General features: G+C 39.6%; 1 pseudogene; it reads left to right on the top strand.

Moving 5' to 3' along the window:
- Positions 1–12,667: 12,667 nt before the first annotated feature.
- LOC123232817 lies at positions 12,668–12,788 on the top strand (annotated as a pseudogene).
- Positions 12,789–17,170: the final 4,382 nt, after the last annotated feature.

The following is a 17,170-nucleotide window of genomic DNA, read 5'->3' as shown; positions in this document are numbered from 1 at the left end:
CTCCTCCTCCTCCTCCTCCTTCTCCTCCTCCTCCTCCTCCTCCTCCTCCTCCTTCTCCTCCTCCTCCTCCTCCTCCTCCTCCTCCTCCTCCTTATCTTTACTTTCCATCTTAGAATCAGTACTGTGTAATGGATCCTAGACAGAAGAGTAGTAAGGGCTAGGCAATGGGAGTTAAGGGACTTGCCCAGGGCCATACAACTAGGAGGTATCTGAGGTCACATTTGAACTCAGGTCCTCTGGACTCCAGGCCTGGTTCACAACTGCAGCTGAGCCACCTAGCTGTCCCCTTCCCCAGCCTACTTTCTAGTCTGCCTGATGTTTATTGTGTATGAACCTTATCTTCCTTACTAGACTGTTGGCTCCTTGAGGACAAGGACTATTTAAATAGGAGGGCAGCTGTTGTAGTAGAAAGACCATTGTACATGTAATCTCCCCCAATTATTCTTGTGGGTTTAACCCTGACTTAGTCATTTAACCTTCCTTAACCTCATTTTCCTCATATATAAAATAAGCATGATGGGACTATAAAAAGGAAAGGATTAGAAAAACGGGTTTCATTATTATTCATCTTCATGCACCACCCCCAGCCTTGGGCTGAGGAAACTTGTCTCTTGGAGGTCATTTTAAAATGAGTCGTTGGAGTGAGGGTGAAAGTCCTGTTGGTTAGGGTGCTGACAGGCCACCTATTCAAGACTGCTTTGGTGAGACTTTCTTTGAATAAAAGCAGATTATCACATGTCAGAGCAGCTGTTGGATTTTGGACATTTCTATCTTTGTTGCTCTTCATGCAAATTGTGCACCTGTTATTGACTCAAGATTCTTTGAGTTTATCCTGAAAGCCTGAGGCTTCCCAGTTTGCTCTGAAAACTTTATTATAGGAGTCAGACTCCTCCTCTGCCAACTGATGCTCAGTCTTCCTCTTAACTCCTGTCTCAGAGTGGAAATTTCTCTTTCCACATTTGTATTTCTCAAAATGTCGGTGCTGAAATGCAGGGGAAAGGGGAAGTGTAGAAAAAAATGAATTGGCAGAGCTATAACTTGACCTCAAGCTCAATCTCTCAAAAGTAAATGAGGAGTTGAATAAGTCACGTTTGTGTTGATCTCTAGACATAATAGAACTGCTTCCCAGGCAGAAGGGGAGAAAAAAGCCGGTAAAAGCATATCTCTTGATTTATGTGTCCTTGGGCAAGTTATGGTCACCCCTGTGGTCCTCAGTTGCCTCATCTGTAAGGGAGGAAGTTGGATTAGATAATGGTTGTAAAGTCCCTTCCAGTTCCAAGTTTCTATTATTCTGTGATTCTAATTTTAGTCTTAGAATCTAGAATATTTTTAAAGGAATTTTTGGTTAGTGGGATAAAGTATTGATTTCTGTCTTGGAGTAGATTGTAGCATAAATGAAATGACTTTTAGTTTTAAAAATTGGGGGGCAGTATCTAAAGTTTATCTTATTTCTTTCTAATTTGCCTCAAAAGATAAATGTCAGACTAGAACTATTTAGGACTGGGAGTTGGGGGACCCAGGAATTCTGGTCCTGACTCTGACATTGCTGAGCTGTGTCCTGGGTTTTGCTTGCCTGTAAAATAAAGGGGATAGTCTAGAATCTGGTGATTCTAGATATCCAGTGATAGGATCTAGCGTTTAGGGTTTTTTAGCTTAGAATCTGTCAACTTTCTTTGAAAAAGTATTTTGATAATTGTATTTAAATATAATCAGCTTATACTTCTAAAAATATTATTCTGATAGTCTCTGTAGATTTCACCAGACTGCCAGAGTCTGTGATGCAGAAAAAGTTAAGAACTCCTGAATCAGCTGATCTGTCTCCAAGGACTCCTTTCAGCTCCAGAATTCTGTGACTTTGAAATAGGTTTGAAAAAAACCTCTAGATTTATATTCCCAATATGTTAGGTGAGTTTTCAAAAAAAAAAAAAAAAAAGACTGTACTTGTAGCTAGCAGGTCTTCAGTGTTCTTGAATTGAGAGCTGGGGTGACTCATTATGCACCTAATATCACAAATGAACTTGCATTATGACCTCATACCAGTCACTTAACCTCTTTGGGGCTCCTTTACTTCATTAGTACTGGCTGTCCTCACCCACCTCAGAAAGTTCATAGTTCTGGCCACATCTTATAGTATGTAAAATAGGACAGGAATAAGTCCCCAAGCAAGTGTCCAGATGCTAAAAGCCTAAGTAACAGGAATGGAAGAATGTTCACATTTTGAATTATGGAACTGGAAAGGTCTTAGAATCTAGAATATTAGAACCTATATAGAATATAGAATGTTAGAAGGAAGAACATGGCATATGAGAGCTGGCAGGGATCTTAGTACATAAAACACAAGATAAAATATAATTTGAAGGGTCCGTAGAATGGGGATTCTTAGAGAGATCATACAAATGGTTTAGTCTAACTCACTCATTTTTATAGATGAGGAAACTGAGACTCATGAAGTTGAAGTGACTGGCTCAAGGTCTCACAAGTTTAAGTGACAGAGACAAGATTTAAGCCTTCCCTCTAACTCCCCAACCCTGATCAGGGGCTGGACCTGGAGTCAGGAAAATCTGAGTTCAAATGCTGCCTCAGACTTTTACTAATTGTGTGACCCCGAATGGATCATTTAACTTATCTCTGCCTTGGTTTTCTCATCAGTAAAGTGGGGATAATAATAGCCCCTACCTCTCCGGGCTGTTTTGAGGATCAACTTAGATAATATTTGTAAAGGGCTTAACATGGTGCCTGGCACATAGTCTTGCTTAATAAACACATATTTCTTTTCTCTTTTGATTTCAAATGGAGTCCTATTTTCATTACACCATTAAGATCTTTACAGTGGAAAGCCTGTTAACTAGTCTGAATGTGTTGGGGGAAGGGGAAGTGAAAAGAGCAATGCATCGGCTCTTTTAAGCTGATTTTTCTTTTTAGTGAAAGTTGTTTTAAGTAAATCGCTGTCACTGAGTAAGTAGGGCTAAGCTTTGTATCTGTGGACACATATGTGAATATCAAAGTGAAAGCTGACTTCCTGCACCTTTGAATGGGTCTGTTGTTACACTAAATCCAAAGAGGGTTTTGAAAGGTGTTAGAGAAACTTTGGTATCTGTTCTTCCTCTTCCACTAAGTAAAGAGAAATGTGTTCATTTGCCTGTGCTCACAGAGGAAATGCAGAAGTAACTTTTTTTTAAGGCCAGCCCTCCCTCCCCCTCTTTTTTTTTTCAGGGGTGGGGGGCAGGGGTGCATGGTTGGCCAGGAAATACTCCTGCTTTCCGAGACACGCCTTGTGTAAAGAAGATGTCCCTTTCAGTGGATGACAGTGATGAGAGTCTGAGTGACTGAGGATTTCAGGCAGCCTCTATTTAAAATCCAGTTGCTCCTTTAACAAAAAGGAAGGAAGGAAGGAAGGAAATGAGAGAGAGAGAGAGAGAGAGAGAGAGAGAGAGAGAGAGAGAGAGTGCATGTGTGAGAGAGAGGGAGGAAAGAAGGAAGAAAAAGAAAACAAGTTGTCAAATAATTCTAGTGTGTTAGAACTAGAAGACTTCCTAGAGCTAATTGAACAGTTTAATGATATAAACCATTTTGAAGCATCTAAAAGCAATGGGCTAGGACTAGCAGAACTGAAAATTTGAGGGAGGGCATAGCCCTTTTCTCACTGAACTAATAGTCTAATGGTATAGAGATAGTATTACATAAGTGTGCCTGAGAGATATAGATGAGGTGCCTCGTGGGGTTGGTTCAAGATATCAGGAAGGCTTCTAAGAGCGTTGAAGGGGCATTTGGATTAATGGATGAGATTCAGTAAGTGGAAAAGGGGGAACTGGGGGAAGAGAACTGAGTTGCCCATGGCTACTGCCCAGATTCTTGAGTGAATGGAAAAGCTCAGCTCCTCCTTTTTACGCTATAAAAAATGCTAAGTATCATTGTCTGGCCCATTGTTTGCGTGATTTGAAATGAAAACAGATCTCAGAGATATTGATTTTCTAAAGGGCACATGACCCCTGAAGGCATCTAAACAAGACCCTTCCAGTTCTACAAATCTGTGAATTGAAAAGTTCATGTTCCACTCTCCCCTTTCCAACTTGTTTTTGTAGGACCTCGCACACAGAGACTACAGGCACTTCATAAATGTTTATTAAATGAATAAGTGAGCAAATGAATCCTCTTATTTTAGGCTTGATTAGTATATCAACCAAAGGTATAATTCAGTGGATTCAGTTAATTTTTATTGAATGTCCAGAAAAGACTTTTGTCTTCCCTCCTCTCTTCTTTGGTTCCTTGGACATTTTTCTGCCAAGTGGTGCTTTGAAGAGGTGCTATTTGCTATTCATAAAAATTCTGGAAAAAGATTTGGTAGCAATAATGGTTGCCAGAAGAATTTAAAGAGGTTAATTGGGAGCTCAATCCATCAACCATTTATTAAGTGCTTGTTATATTCCAGACCCTTGGATTTTGAATATTTAAAAAGAAAAAAAGGCCAAAATAGTCCCTGTCCTCAAAAAGCTTAATTTTATTGGAGGAGAAAAAATGAATAGGTACATGCAAGAAAAATATGAAGTTGACACAAGGTGTCTTTAGAGGGGAAGGTACTAGAAGCAAGAGATGGGTAGGGAAGGAGAACTTGCAAAGTACTCCTGAAGGGGCAGCTAGATGGCTCAGTGGATGGAGCACCAGGCCCTGAGTAGGGAGGACCTAGTTCAAATCTAGCCTTAGGCACTTCCTAGCTGTGTGACTTTGGGCAAGTTATTTGACCCTAATTGCTTAGCTATTGCTGCTCTTCTGTCTTAGAACTGATACTAAGATAGAAGGTAAAAGTTTAAAGAAGAAAAAAACACAAAGTACTCCCAAAGAGGAGATCATGGCTTTATAGGATTTGTACCTGGAAGGAACCTTAGAAGTTCTCTAGTTCATTACCTTCGTTTTATAGATGAGAGAACTGAACCTAGACAAAGCTGTGACTTTGTGAGCATCCTATAGGAAGACAGTAATGATGTACCTTACTATGCCTAATGAACTCAAGTCACCAAGCCTGACCAGAGCACATCCCAGAGTACTGAAAGAGCTAGAGAGTGAAATCATTGAGCAATGTTTGGAAATCAGAGGGAAGAGGAGAGATGCTGCAGAACTGGAAAGAGATATCTTAAATTTCAAAAATGGGAAGAAGGTAGAAGCTTCAAACTGTATGCCAGCAAGCTAAGCTTTGGCACCTGGTAGAACTTCTATAATGTGTTATTTAAAAGATCATTTATTAGTGCTTAGAAAGCGAAAAGGGCATCAAGATGAGGTATAATGGGCTTATAAAGATGCCATTGGGGCATCTAGGTAGTAGCACAATAGATAGTCAGGCCTGGAGTCAGGAGGAACTGGGTTCAAATCTGTCTTCAGATACTTCCTAGCTGTGTGACCCCAAGAAAGTAATTTCCTATTATTGCCTAGCCCTCGCCACTCTTCTGACTTAGAACTGAAAAGATTCTAAGACAGAAAATGAGAGTTTAAAAAAAAAGAAGAAGAAGAAGCCATGTCATATTGTAATCTCTTCTCTTGCAGACTTATGTTGGTAGACCAGAGGAAAGCTATATCTGGCAAATCATTTGACAAAGTTTCTGGTGATATTGTTGCAGACAGAAGGAAGATATATTGGGCAGGAGGATAATACAGAGTTAGGTCTACTCAGAACTGGGGAAACAACCAGCCCCAAAGAACTGCAATTAATGAGTCAGTGCCAATTTAGATTATAGTAGAATGCATTAGACCTCTGTTTGTGGTTCTAGTCTGAGCAATTTTTATCCTATTTTAAAAAATAAATTTTAATCCTACTCTTATCATTTACTTAGATGGAGGCACGGATGACATACCTGCCAATTTTTCTCCTGACATAAAAGGTTGGAGGGGTAGCTAATATGTTGGATGGCAGTGTGAGAATTTAAAAAAAAGGGGGGGGAGGTTTCAGCAGGCTAGAAAGATGGGTTGAATATTGTAAGATTAAATAGGATGAATATGAAGTTCTCTACTTGTTTCTTTAAAAATTGATTTCACAAATAAAGATTAGATGAAGAGATAGGTCTAAACAATAGTAGATATGAAAAAGGTTTGGGAGCATAGTAGTCCTCTCTGCTACCAGAAGGATCAATCAGTGAATCAGTAATCATTTATGAAATAGCTACTTTGTGCCTGGCACTGTGCTAAGTACTGAGGATATAGAGAAAAGCAAAGATAGCCACTTCCCTAAAAGAGTTGACATTCTAATAGGGGACAGAGCATGTATATAAATAAATATATGCATACCACATCTAGAGAAGATGGAAAGTGACTGAGAGTAGAAAGCACCATCAATTGACAGGACCAGGAAAGGCCTCCAGAATTTATGCTGAGTTTGGAGGGTCTAAGAAGCGGAAAGGAAGGAGAGAGCATTTCAGGTAGGAGGATGCTCGGTGCAAAGACACAGGAGAGGGTATCACGTGTGAGGAATAATGAAGAGCTGAACTGTAAAATATATATGGAACGGGAGTAATTTGTGAGAAGACTGGAAAAGCAGGCAGGGGCTAGGTTCAAAAGAGCTTTAAAAGCCAAACAGAGGACTTCTTATTTGATTCTTGAGGCAATAGGGAGAGACTGGGGTGTGATAAATAAGAGAGATGGCAGAGGCAGATCTGGGCTTTAGAAAAATACTTCAGCAGCTGTGTGGAGGATAGATTGGAGAAGAGAGAAACTTGAGGCAGGAAAGACCAGTTAGAAGGCTATTATAACAGTCTAGGCAAGAGGTGAATTCATACCTGAGAGATATGCTCTCATTGCTGCTCTTAAAAAATGTTCGATGGCTCCCTATTGACTACATAGTCAAGTTCAGATGAATCTGCATAGCATTCAGGACTGCCCTCAGCCTGATGCTTCTACCTTTCTAGATTTCTTTCATTATTCGTCCTGTAAATGCCCTCCATATCTCTGCCAAACTGGACAACTCTGTGCCCCTAGCATGTGCTCCATTCTTCCACTGCCTAGGCTGTTTCCTATTTCAGCTCTCTCTTCACCATTGAATTCCTTTCCTTTCAAGCTCAAATGTCATCCTTTCCATAAGATCTTCTGCAGTTCTCCAGGTTGAATGTCAAACTTTGTTTTTAGCTCCCTAATCTACAGATGAAATATTGTACAGTATTTTGCAATCAGCTTTTATCCCCCCATCCCCCCTGCTAGACTGTAAGCCCCTGAAGGAAACATGTCTTACTGAACCTTTGTATCTCTCCTCTGCTTAGCCCTGTGTTGCTTACATAGAGGGCACTTTAAAAAATGTTTGTTTTGCATGAGTCTCTGGTGAGCTTGTGGCTTCCAAAAAAGCAACTACTTCTTAGATTGCATTAAGAAAAGCATAGAATGTGGAGCAGTGGTGTCAAACTGAAATAGAAATCAGAGGCCACTAAACCTACTAATGTATCACTGCCATCACAAGATGACTTAGAAAACCACAAATTAAAATTCTCTATGTTCTATTTTATTTTTATTTATTTTACTCACTAGTTCCCAGTTACATTTCATTTATTTATTTTTATTTTTATTATCATAAAACACACTGCCATATTCGTCATTGTTGTAAGAACATTCATATAAAATCAAATCCCCAAAAGAAAATTGTAAATACACTGATGTGAAAGATAGTATGCTTTGATCTGCATCTGACTCCAATAGCTTTTCCCCTGGAGGTGGCTAGCATTCTGTCGTAAGTCTTTTTATTTTATTTTTTTTAATTTAATTTTTATTTCATTGATTAATTATGAAAAATTTTCTATGGTTCCATGATTCATGTTCTTTACCTCCCCTCCTCCCACCCCTCTCCCATAGCCAACACGCAGTTCCACTGGTTTTTACATGTGTCATTGATCAAGACCTATTTCTGTATTATTGATATTTGCACTGGGGTGGTCATTTAGAATCAATATCCCCAATCATATCCCCATCAACCCAGGAGATCAAGCAGTGGTTTTTCTTCTGTTTTTCTGTTCCCACAGTTCTTTCTCTGGATGTGGATAGTTTCCTTTCTAATAAGTCCCTCAGAATTGTCCTGGGTCATTGCATTGCTGCTAGTAGAGAAGTCCATTACTTTCCATTGTGCCACATTGTTCTTCTGGCTCTGCTCCTTTTGCTCTGCATCAATTCCTGGAATTCTTTCCAGTTCACATGGAATTCCTCCAGTTCATTATTCCTTTGAGCACAATAGTATTCCAACGCCAAAAGATACCACAATTTGTTCACCCATTCCCCAATCAAAGGGCATCCCCTCATTTTCCAATTTTTTGCCACCACAAAGAGCACGGCTATGAATATTTTTGTATATGTCTTTTTTCCTATTATCTCTTTGGGGTACAAATTCAGCACTGGTATGGTTGTATCAAAGGACAGGCAGTCTTTTAAAGCCCTTTGAGCATAGTTCCAAATTGCCCTCGAGAATGGTCAGATCAATTCACAACTCCACCAGCAGTGCATTAATGTCCCAATTTTGCCACATCCCCTCCAACATTCATTACTTTCCTTTGCTGTCATGTTAGCCAATCTGCTCGGTGTGAGGTGGTACCTCAGAGTTGTTTTGATTTGCCATCATAAGTCTTTTAGAATTGTCTCAGATTACTGCATTGCTGAGAGTAGCCAAGTTTTCACAGTTGATCATGGTACAATACCCAATTCCATTTGAACTGATTTGGACAGTGTTGTGTGTTTGACATCTCTGGTCTAGAACAAGGGAGGTGAGGGAATTGATATTTCCCCTTTTCTTTGTCCTGCTCAGACCATATCTAGAGGTTTGTTTTCTGTTTTATGAGCCACATTTTAGTAAGGACAGAGATGAGTTGGAAGAAAGGTATGCAAGGAGAAAAAATACAGACACCATGCCATTTGAGACTAGAGTGTAGAACTGGGATGTTTAGCCTGGAGAAGAAAACACTTAAGGGGCAGGGCAAGGCAGGGAGGGGCATATTGCTATTTTCAAATACCTGAAAGTTTCTCAAGTGGAAGAGGGATTGGAATTCTTTCCCAAGGTTACAGATAACAGAACTAGAAGGAATGAATGTAAGTTTCAGGAAGGCAGATTTTGATTTGATGAAAGTCAAGTACCAAGGGCAAGAAATATAAATATTTAGCTGGAGCTACAAAGAAAGACAAAGCAAAACACAACACAAACAAAAAACAGTCCCTGTTCTGAAGGAATTTACATTCAAATGAGGGAGACAACTGTGAACAAACCAGATATAGACAGGACAAATTGGAGATGATCTCAGAGAAGGTACAAGAATTAAGGATGATCAGGAAGGCTTTTTGTAAAAGGTTGAAATTTTAGCTGGTACCTGAAAGAATCTAGGGGACCCAGGAGGCAGAGATAAGAGAGAAAATTCAAGGAAGGGAAGACAATTAGTGAAAATGCCAAAAGTGGAGGGAAGAAATGGCTTTTGTGAGGAACAGCAGAGTATAAGGGAATAAAGATTAAAAAGTCTAGAAAAGGTTGTAAAAAGCTTAAAAAAGTTAGGAAGTGTCCGGGATATGAAGGGCTTTAAAAGCTAATTAGGGTTTTATATATTTGAGTGAAGAGTAATAGTGAGCAACTGGAGATTACTGAATGAGGGGGTGACATGCTAAGACTTGTGCTTTAAGATCTAGTTTGATCATCGAGTGGAGGATGGACTGGGATGGGGAGAGAGAGGTGGGACCTGACAATTAGAGTTGCCTGAAAGTGGAATGGGTTGGTCTGGGATGGATTAAGTTCTTTATCACTAGAGGCCTTCTAGAAGAGGCTATGTGACCCTTCTTTGGGGATATTTTACAGGGAATTTTGAGTTCCTGTATCTTCTAGATGGTCTCTAAACTTCTTAAGTCACTTCCTACCCTGACACTGTCTGATTCCAAGAAGGTTCATTAATGTTCAATGATATATTTTTTTCACTTGCCTTTTCTCTGGTTAAGTAAAGTTTTTGCAATGTGTTCCCTCTTCTGCTGTTGTAAGCCATTGTATATTAACTAAATGTTGGTTCCCCTCTCCTTTGTTCATTAAGTGTTTTAAAACAAAATCAGAATCAATGGTTTCTCAACCCAGCCTTGAAATTTTCTCTCTATATAGTGTTTAGCATGGGGGAAAGGTATTTGCATGAATCTTTTCTCTCTGTCTCTAAAAGTGGGAGAATGGAGAGAACTGGACTGGATGACCACAAAAATCCCTTCTGTCTCTAATATTCAATGCTCCAAGTTTTTTTTTTTCCAATTCTAACATTCTCTCATTTATATCTTATGGTCCATGGTTTGAAGGTGATTGAGAATTTCTCTACAAATAAATATTCTGTATCAGCTCAAACACCAAATGATCTCATCAATTCATTCATTCAGCAAGTACTTATTAAGTGCTCGCTATGTACAGGCATAAATAAATTTGGGCAGCCTGGGTCATGCAGTGGATAGAGTTCTGGGTCTGGAGTTAGGGAGACTCTCCTCTTCCTGGGTCAAATCTGGCCTCAGATTTACTTACTGACCGTATGACCCTGGGCAAGTCACTTCACTCTGCCTCAGTTTACTCATCTGCAAAATGAGCTAAGTAAGGAAATGATAAACCACTCTAGTATGTTTGCCAAGAAAACCTCACAAAATGGGCAAGAAGCGTCAGACACGACCGAAAAACAACTGAACAACAAAATACAGGCAATGTTTTAGTCACTGAGAACATAAGACAAAAATGAATTCGTTCCCGCCCTTCTGGACCTTCCTTATATCCTCTTTTCATGTTCCTTGTGTCATTATAGACCAGATCACAGTCCACCAATGCTTGTTGTATGGGATTCTTTGTCCAAAACTTCCCTTCATTTCATTATAGGGGTTCACCCAACGTATGAGTCACTCCTTAAGTTCTGATTTTATGAGCAGCAGCAGGGCCATCAGGCATTCCTTACTCTTGTTATATGGAAGACCTATTGTCTTTTGTCAGTTATATTTATATATGTTTTAAACTCTTACCGTCTCTCTCTTGGAATCTATACTAAGTCTCAGTTCCAAGGCAGAACAATTGGGGTTAAGTGACTTGGCCAGGGTCACACAGCTCAGAAGTGTCTGAGACCAGATTTGAGCCCAGGTTCTCTTGATGCCAAGTCTGAAACTCTAACCACTGATCTACCTGGTTGTCCCTAGTTTTACATATCTGTAACATCCCTTTTCTTGCTTTTTTTTTCCATAATAAATTCTCATTTGTAATGTGTTGCAGTCCACTCATGCCCTCCTTATGCCTTTTTATTGTCCTTTGGGTGGTTTTCAGCTTTAGTTCTTTGGAACTGATCCTACTGTAGGGTTCCAGGCTTCCCATGAGGCTGAATAAATAGGATTTGGGAGTCAGGAAGACCTGGGTTGAAATCCTACACCAATTAATTAGTCAATAAACACTTAGTAAGTCCCTGCTATGTGCCAGGGGAGGAATAGAAAAAGACAAAATTAAAATAGGCCCTGCCACTGGGGAAGTTACATTCTTTTGGGAGAATATATATATATATATATGTAGATGCAAACTAAATGTAAGGTACTTTGATGGGGAAGGAGGCTGTACTAGCCTCTATTTGATTCAGACCTCATGAGTAAGATAGTGTTTGAGCTGATCTTTGAAGGAAAGCAGGGATTCTAAGGAATAGAGGTTAGGAAGGAGTGTCTTTTATGCCTAGAGAAAGCCAGCGCCCAAGGGAGTGGCTGGCTTATAGCTGGTATTTAATAAATGGCTGTTGAATGGATAAATTGGTTCTGAGAATTAGAAACTTAGGAGAGAGTCTCATTAATTAAAATGAATCTTTGTTATATACCCAACATTCCCTTCTAGTATAGGAAACAAATGAAATTAATTTTTTTATATTTTATAATTTCATATCTTTTCAATTTCTAATACATTAATATATTCATATCATATTGATATATCCCTCCCCTATCTTGTGAAATTTCCATGTAACAAAGAGTTTTGAAAAAACCGATGACACAGGGGCAGCTAGATGGTTCAGTGGCCAGAGAACCAGGCTTGGAGATGGGAAGTCTTGGGTTCTAGACTCAATTCTGCCACTTATTAGCAACATTAGGCATTAGAATGTATCATTTCCCATCTCTAGGTCTTAGTTTTGTCACCTGCAAAATAAGCAACCTAGGTGGGATGACCTCTAAGTTCCCTTCCAGCAGCAGCAGGATTCCATGATTCTATGGTTTATTTAATAGTTATGAGTTGCATAAAGTAAGGGATTAAAATCTGTCATCCCTAATAAGGAAAGAATTGGCTCTTGACCTGCTTCTGCTAAGACCCAAGCTTTGGGTTATGTTCCCAGTAGTTTAATGGTGAGTAATTTGGATCCAGCCAACATTTATTTTTATTGTCTTCTCTCTTTTTTTTTAACTTCTGTTATTAAGTAGTGAGGTGTAGTGGACAGAAAGTTGGCGTCAGAGGAAAGAGTGGCATTTGGAGTTAAGAAGACATGGATTCAAATTCTAGCTCCTCTACTTATTATCTGTGTGACCTTTGGCAAGTCCCTTACCAAGCTCTTTGGGCCTCAGTTCCTCATCTATAAAATGAGAAATGTTGGAGTAAGAAAGTCTCTCAGGTTCCTTCCAGTTCTAAATCTATGATCCTTCCTCTGACATAAATCTAGCTGTGTGGCCCAGGACAAATCACATCAGTTATTTAGGGTTCAGAGTGTTGTATGAAAGGAGAAAACATTAGCACTCCCCTTGATAGGGATATATATCTTAGTGGCCTTTACGACACTCATACAGTTAAGGTATTGCCACCTCCTCTGTGGCATGTAGCCATTTATAGGGGCAGGTAGGTGGCATAATAGATAGAATGCCAGGCTTGGAATTGGGAGGACCTAGTTTCAATGTGGCCTCAAATGCATCCCAGCTGTGTGAACCTGGGCAAGTCACTTAACCCCATTTGCCTAGTCCTTATCCTTCTGTCCTAGAGTTGTTACTAGAACAGAAAGTAGGGATTAAAAAAAAAAAAGAATATGCAGGGCAGGGGCCAATTTGTATTGCTTTATATCAATGAAATCACTGATTTGATCCAAGAACTAAATCCCTGTTGAAGAGACTTGCAGAAGCTACTCCAAAGTCTAGAGTTAAGATGATAATCACTTAATAGCTCAATTTACATAGCTCTTTACAGTATACAAAACACTTTCATATAATAACACCTTTCTTTTGTAAAGCACAGAGCTAGGCATATTATCTGATTCATTCTCAGCTACCTCTGAGTAAGGTAGGGAAGGTATTATTATCCCCATTTTACAGACTAAGGAGGTAAAAAACCTTTCAAGATCACAGAATTCAATTCAGCAATTCAAACTGATTCAACCCTCTTGTTTTATATTGTTTATCACATGCAACACAGGATTGCAGGAGCTAAGGATCCAGTTAGGGAAAGCCACATATACTACCTCTGCCCTCAGAAAATGTATAATCTTGTAGGGGATGAAAAATATTCTGAGCCCTCCAAAGACAAGATAAAGAATATGAGTATGCATATTTGTGCCTGTGTCTGGACCAGTGATTTCAGTGGTGTGAGACCTCCCTTCCTCCACTCATGCACTTCTACACCTCTTCTATGACTTTTAGTCTTAGAGAGTTGTCTGGAGCATTGAGAGTCCAAGTGATTTAACCAAGGTCACACAGTCAGTATGTTTTAGACATGGGACTTGAATTTATGTTCTTCTGCCTTGTAGGCTGGCCCTCTGCTTTCCATAACTGGATCCTTACCTCCTGCAATCCTGTGTTTCATATGATAAACAAGATAAAACAAGAGGGTTGAATCAGTTTGAATTGCTAAATTGAATTCTGTGATCTTGAAAGGTATTTTACCTCCTTAGTCTGTAAAATGGGGATAATAATACCTTCCCTACCTTACTCAGAGGTTGCTGAGAGTAAACCATGTTACTCTACCCTTTTATTAAACATTATTCAAAAACATTTTAAAAATTATTTATTTATTTGTTACATTGAGATTCCCAGGTAACTCCCTCCCTGCCTTCTCCTCCCCATGCTAGAGAATGCTTTGTTTAACAGAAAGATATATGTGTATATTTACATATATGTATATATAACTATGTCTTGCTTGTTTCTCTTTATAATTTCTTTTTATGCATCTTGAATAGAGAGAATGGCATGAAAGGTAAAAAGTGACAGAGCTGAGACTTAAACCCAATGCCTCCTTACTCCAATTAGTGCATCTCCCACCATGTCAAACTGTTTCTCTAATCTAGTCTGGAACAAGCAAGCCTTCCTTCCCTCCCTCCTGCCCTTTTTCTCTCTCCCTTTCTCCCTCCTTTCTTCCCTTTCCTTCCTTCCTTCCTTCCTTCCTTCCTCCCTTCCTTCCTTCCTTCCTTCCTTCCTTCCCTCCTTCCCTTCTTTCTTTCTTCCTTCCATTTTTCCTTCCTTCCTTCCTTTCTTTCTTCCTTCCTTCCTTCCTCCCTCCCTCCCTATTTCTCTTCTTTCCTTCCTTTCTTCCTTCCTTCTTTCTCCTAAACTTTTTATTTTCTCCATCTAGTGATAACATATATATAGCAGGCCTTTAATTAAAGAATGTTGAATGTTGAATGAATGAATCTTTAGAGTCACTTTCAGCCCTAAACATTCTATTTTCTACCATTCTGTGTTCTAATGCTTAGTGTTCTTTGTTTCTCTGCTAAGAGTTTATCCAGCTCAGTGATTTTATGATACTATAGGTCTGCAGAAAAGAGCCAAGAGTGGATATGCTGAGAGTCCTTGAAGTTACCATTGTCTCTTATATTGTCTCATCTGGGAAATTATTAAATGCTCTGAAGCCTGAGAGAGCCGGGTAGGAGAGCCAAACTTTCTGGTTGGTGCTTTGAGAAATAATGTATATTCAAAAATGTTTTCTTTGAAAACACTTGCAAAGCCAAACACCCCAGGGAGACACAGATTAAAGAGCTGATGAAGAGTTTCATCAGCACTTAATCAAAGACATTGATTGTTTTGGCTCTTTAGGGCCCCACTGGTAACCCTTGCATTGTTAATTGTGGGAACTTGTTCATTAAGGCTTCATTAAGGCCAGTCCCTATCTTCATATACTCATTTGTTCCTTCTGATCTTTGATAAGTCATCCACATCCCTGTCTGAGTCCCCTGACTCTCCTTTATCTTTTACTACCCAGATTTCCGCCTCCATATTCTTGGCTCTACATTCACAGGCATCCTCTGGCTCATCTGAAGATCAGACCAGGCTGCCTCCTTCATCCCTGCTCTTTCCCAAGGACCAGAAAGGCTTTCTTCTAAGCACTCACAGGCATTGCCAGGATCTAGCAAGAAACTCCTTGGCCAGGCACCACTTGCTTCAGTTCTAGCTACTGCCTCTTGGGATTGGTGGTTTTGGGGGTGACATCTGGACCATGAGAAAAGTTAGTGTGAATATTGCATGACTCTCAGATAAGAAAGAATCCAAAGCTGGAGAATAGGATAAATCAGGCTAAATATTCAGGAAACGGCCCTGCCTCCAGAGTAAAAAAAAAACCTATAGATGGGGCATGTGAGAGATGCAGAGAATGTAGCTTATGAGACATCAGATCTTAGGGAAGCTTAGAACATCAGCATTGGAGAAACCCCAGACGTATTCTAAGTCAACCACCCATTGTTGGTGGATAAAGATATAAAGAAATAAAATCAGGGAGAGTAACTGAAAAGGTCCCCTCCAGTTTTAGTTCCAATAATATTATAAATCTCATTCTCCCTTAAACTGTAGAGGCTCACTGACAGCTGTAATGAGGCACAATGATAAGTAGCAATGGTTCACTTTTCTGCAGAGCTGTCAGGTTGCTGAAGTACTTACTTCATCACAATCTCATGAGGTTGGTGGTATAAGTAGTATCATCCCCATTATACAGAGGAGAAATAGACTCAGAGGAATTAAGGCCATTTCTTAGTCATACAGCTAGTGAAATTTGATCAGGCTGAGATTTGGATTCAGTTTTCTCCCTTCCAGATCCAGTATTCTGTCCACTACCCAGGACTGGTTCTCCCAGGGAGGGTATTCCTCATCAGCCAACATTCTTTCACTATTTTTATATTATGCAAAGTTTTATTCAAGAGAAGAAAATCCTAAGTGTGCCACTGTAATTCACTAAGCTTAGGTTTCAAGAAATTTAGAACAGTTGAAAAATGATGATAAAAAGATATGGCATGACTTCGTCAAGCCCAGGTTAGGACAGGCCAAGGTCCCGTCCTTTTTTTTTGGCAAAGCCACTACTCTTAGATTAAGAACATGGCATTTTCTGAAAAGCATTGGTGGGACAGTGATTAGCACAGCTGCCTTACAAACAGTTGATCTGGGTTTGATTTCTGGTCAATGAAGACAGAATTTGAGGCAGCCATGTGGCATAATGTAGAGAGGGGCAGGCTGGACTTGGAGTCGGGAAGACATGAGTGCTATGTGACAGCACTTAGTAGTTAACCAAGCTACTTACACTCTGGGCCTCAGTTTCCTCATCTATAAAATGAGGGGGTTGAGTGACTTCTAAAGTCTCATCAAGATCTAAATCTATGATTCTATGATGTCTTGCAAAGGGTTATGATAAGCTCAGTTTAAGAGAGATTGCCTTAGATTTCAGCCAGACTTTTGACACGAGTACTCTCCTCATGGACAAGACGAAAGAGGCATAGAATGGACTAAATAAGAGTACCTGCATTGGGGAATTTGGAACCAGTTGAATGACTGGACTCAGAACTAATCAAGGGCTTGATAACCACATGGAAGTAGGACACCAAGGGATGCCTCAGGGATCTGATGCCTGTGCCATTTAACATTTGTACCAGTGATAGGAAAGGCTTAAATGGCAAGATTGTACATTGGCAGAACTGAGAGACATATAACTAACACATTTGAATGAGAGAATCAGTATCCAAAAAAGACTTGAGAGTCTAAGATGCTGGGCTGAATCTCATAAAATGAAACTTCATAGAGAAAAATGTTAAGATCGTACATTTAGGGTTTAACATGTTTTTAAAGCAACTACAAGACAGAGGAGACTCAGTTAGACAGCAATTCATCTGAAAAAGATTTGGGGTCTTCTGTGGATTGCAAACTCAATATGTACAATATGAATATGATCCCAGGATATATTAGGAGAGACATGATTTCCAGAGCATTGAAGCTGATAGTCTTGTCTTCTGCTTTGATCTAATCACAT

This window comes from Gracilinanus agilis, chromosome 1 (genome assembly GCF_016433145.1).
Source record: "Gracilinanus agilis isolate LMUSP501 chromosome 1, AgileGrace, whole genome shotgun sequence".
NCBI lineage: Eukaryota > Metazoa > Chordata > Mammalia > Didelphimorphia > Didelphidae > Gracilinanus > Gracilinanus agilis.
This window is presented reverse-complemented; position numbering and strand designations above follow the sequence as displayed.